Source organism: Scleropages formosus, chromosome 1, assembly GCF_900964775.1.
Source record: "Scleropages formosus chromosome 1, fSclFor1.1, whole genome shotgun sequence".
NCBI lineage: Eukaryota > Metazoa > Chordata > Actinopteri > Osteoglossiformes > Osteoglossidae > Scleropages > Scleropages formosus.
Genome location: NC_041806.1, coordinates 17,991,604 through 17,995,851, shown reverse-complemented (window position 1 = coordinate 17,995,851; position 4,248 = coordinate 17,991,604).

Below are 4,248 nucleotides of genomic sequence, written 5' to 3'. Positions count from 1 at the left end.
TTTCTCAGTTTGTTCCGTAGGTGTTTATGTTCCAGTCCCGAGTGTCCGTCCTGTCTACTTCTGCCTCTTGTACTCCAGTTCTGGTCCAGTGTTCCAGGCTGGTATTCCGTCATGCCTCCGTGTTCAAGTCCTAGTCACAGATTCACTTTTCACTTTTCACCTTTGCACAAATACACTGTGTGTCTCTTTGTCCCACGTCCATTGTTTCACCTCCACCCAGTACTTTACAATTTCCACTGTGCACTTCTAAAAGTACTCTGCATGTGGGGTCATTTTACTTTTCGTCCGTGTTTGGACGTAACAGCAGCGCGCGTCTGTGTTGGACTCCCATCCAGATGCTACAATATCTATGCCATAGAATATGACACTGAGTGTGTGGTTATGGGAATGCACAGGACCATTAACAACTTGAATAAAACTCACAGAATTTAAGAGATATTTTAGCAAGAGTTTTAAATGACAGGGGGTGCGGTGGTGCAGTGGTGCAGTGGGTTGGCCTGGGTCCTGCTCTCCGGTGGGTCTGGGGTTTGAGTCCCGCTTGGGGTGCCTTGCGGCGGACTGGCGTCCCGTCCTGGGTGTGTCCCCTCCCCCTCCGGCCTTATGCCCTGTGTTGCCAGGTAGGCTCCGGTTCCCTGCGACCCCATATGGGACAAGCGGTTCAGAAAGTGTGTGTGTGTGTGTGTGTGTGTGTGTGTGTGTGTGTGTTTTAAATGACATGTACAGTATATGAATATTAAACTCAGCCATCAAGATTACTTTGTAAAGAGTAATGGCTACTTAAAAGTTACAAAATCTGTCAAGGAAAGTGCAATATGGCCCAGGTGAACTGTAGCTTAGCAATGTAATTATGTGAAGTTTAGACTACATCGTTCCAAACTAGAAGAGTGTTCATTATGACAAAAGTTTTGGATAAAGATGGGATCTTATGAAACTTCTGAACGAAAGGCCAGGATCTTATGAGTCTTGGGTACCATGAAGCAGTCTCTGTACCCACCGTGACTCTGGTGTCTCTGACGCAGACAGACCAAGGAGTAGGTGTGGACCCAATCGCAGGTTTGTTTATTCTGGGAATGAACAAGAGAACGAGCAAAAATCGTTGTCGGGCAGGCATGGATCATCAAGGCACAGATATTGTTCCAGGGATGAGACGATAATCCAAATCTGTTGGGCAAAGCAGCAGGTATGAAACCGGGAAGCCTGGGAACACTGGAACAAAGGGGCAGAGGAACGAGGAGGGACTGAAAGGATGAGGAGATAAGAGACGTGCGCGCAGGATTGCAGGAGGAGCAGGTTTACTCTATGAGATTTCGCACTAGGTGAGTCGAGACAGCTTCTTTTAAATAATGCTGCTCTGATTCAGGGCAGGTGTGGTTGTCTGGGTCCAGGGCATGGGCATGACATCTGGTCTAGCCTGGAACCAGTTAGTTGCAGCCCAACAGTAAAATCTAACATTTGGTACAGAAGCCAAATTCTTGTCTTTTAGCTGACAAAGTTTTTATTTTTCCAGGGAAATACAGATATTAAGGTTTCTAATTAAAAAATAATAATCTGACAAGTAACGTGGTGACTTTAGGAACAGGTGTAGAATGCAAGGTAAGACATTCATTCAAACAACATTAATACCACCAAATACTGAAATGGGGAAAGAGATATGCAAAGCCAGATCCTCTTTAATAATCTTAATTTCAACTAGTAGTGAAAACACTGATGCTTGAATGTATGTGAACCCTGTAGAGATGGTCAATATTCTCGTATAAAATATTCAATTCATTTTTATAGAGCTCTCCTCACGCAGTGACACAGAACACTTTAACACAGGCATAAGGCAAGAAAAACAAAAACATCAGATAAAGAAACAAAGAAGACCGTTGACTACCGACTATCATAATATAATGCTTTTATAGAGCTATAAGTATGTCTACTGGCCATGGAGGAAAGGAATAAAAAGTCCCAACTGAAAATCGAGGGAGAAAAAACTCTGAGGGTCCAAGGGCCAGTGGCTGCCCACCCCTCCTGGGCATTCTAGATTAACAATTCAAAGACAGTTTGCAAGTAATAATGATATTGTTGCTGTATGGTAGCTTGAATCCCCAGCTCAGCATGGTACTTCTCGTCCATCATGGCAGTTGGTCATCATCTTCAGTCAGCATGGGATGCGTGTGTGACCACCGGCTGGCCTCCTCAAGTCCTCTATAGGGAGACAATGCTCAACAAGAAGAAATAGTAATTTGTAACTTAAACAAGCCAATTTAATATGCATTGGTATAAAGGTGGTAAAAACAAACACAGCTAAGTCAAAGTACATTTTGAGGTAGAATGCCTGAGTAAACATGTAAGTCTTTAGTCTGGATTGGAAGACAGACAGACGGGGCATTTCTGACAGTAACTGGTAGAGTATTCCTCAGTTTAGGTACTCTATAGGTAAAGGCACGACTCCTGCTGAGGTTTTATTAATTGCAGGTACTTCAAGGTAACCTGCATCCAATGAACAAAGATATCATCCTGGGATATAAGAATCAATCTCACAAAGGTAAACTGGAGCAATGCCATGTACTTCCTTATAGGTCAAAAATAAGATTTTATAATAAACTCTAAATACGACCGGGAGTCAATGCAACGATTTAAGTACCAATGTTATATGATCATACTTCCTAGTTCTAGTAACAATTTTTGCAGCAGCATTTTGTACCAACTGTAGCCTGGATACAGTCTGGTATGGACAACCCGATAATAAAGCATTACAATAGTCCAGCCTGCTTGAAACAAAAGCATGAACCAATTTCTCAGCATCCTGTCTATATAGGAATCGCCGTAATTTAGCTATGTTTCTTAACTGAAGGAAGCACAACTTAGTCAAAGCATTTACTCTAGATACAAATTACAGCTTTCCATCCAACAGGACACCCAAATCCTTGACACAATCAATATGCTTGAAACCAATACCGTTTGTTGTAAAGATTGGCGTGATTATGTCGACAGCTTTGGCATCACCACCCACCACAAGTACCTCTGTTTTACTGGCATTTAGAGATAAAACATATTTATTCATTCATAATGTTATTGGCAAAACAATTAGCTAAAGACACCACATGTGATAGATGATCAGGCTTAAAAGATACAACAGTGTGTCATCGACATATGAATGGAAATTCACATTGTGTTTACGAATAATGTCATCCCACGGTAACATATACAGTGAAAACAGTAATGGACCCAACATAGAGCCCTGTGGCACACACGAGTGAACCGTAGTTGAGATGGAGAAGGTGCAGTCATCAGATTTCAAATTGTAGAAATTGTTCACGGTTAGCTAAATACAAGTCAAACCACTTCAGGATAGTACTCCTTAGTCCAACCAGGTTTTCCAAGTCTACTCAGTAGGATACTATGGTCTACAATATCAAATGCAGCACTCAAGTCCAGTAACATAAGAATAGAGATCTGACCAGCATCAGAAAAGATGAGAATATCATTAACAACACGTGTGAGTGTCATTTCACAGCTCTGACCAGTGCGGAAACCAGACTGAAATTTTTCAAATATATTATGATGACTAAGATATTTTACAATTTGGGAAGTTATGATCTTTTCTAGAATTTTGGATAAGATAAGATAAGATAAGATAACACTTTATTGTCTGTTTGCACAGAAATTTGTCTTGCTTCACCAGCTCAGCAATCAATTTACAAAGGAATAAAGGACACACCAACACACCAGATTGCTAGTAGAGCAGGTAAGCGAGTCGCCAGCTGAGTAGATGAGAGATGGGTCTGTAATTACATGGGTTATTACAATCCAGGTCCAATTTCATTAGTAGGGGTCTAATAACAGCGATTTTAAAAGCTTTTGGAACACAGCCAATGATTAACGACAAATTAATTATATTGACAGTAGGTTCTCCAAACACAGAAACTGCAGCTTTCAGTAATTTAGTGGGGATTGGGTCTAAAGGACAGATAGTACCTCTCATAGAGTGAATTAGCATGGTAATTTCCTCTACAGTTATTACATCCAAGTTACTGAAATGGTGCGGACTGCAACTAATATTATCATTGCCAGAACTGCTTACACTGGCTAAGACCGAACTAGAAGGTACCATGGATTTGCGGACATCACACACACTGTCTGAAGCCGCTTGTCCTGAGCGAGGTCACGGCAAGTCGGAGTCTAACCCGGCAACACAGAGTGCAAGGGACACACACCCAGGACAGGAGGCCAGTCCATTGCAGGGCATCCCAACCAGAACTC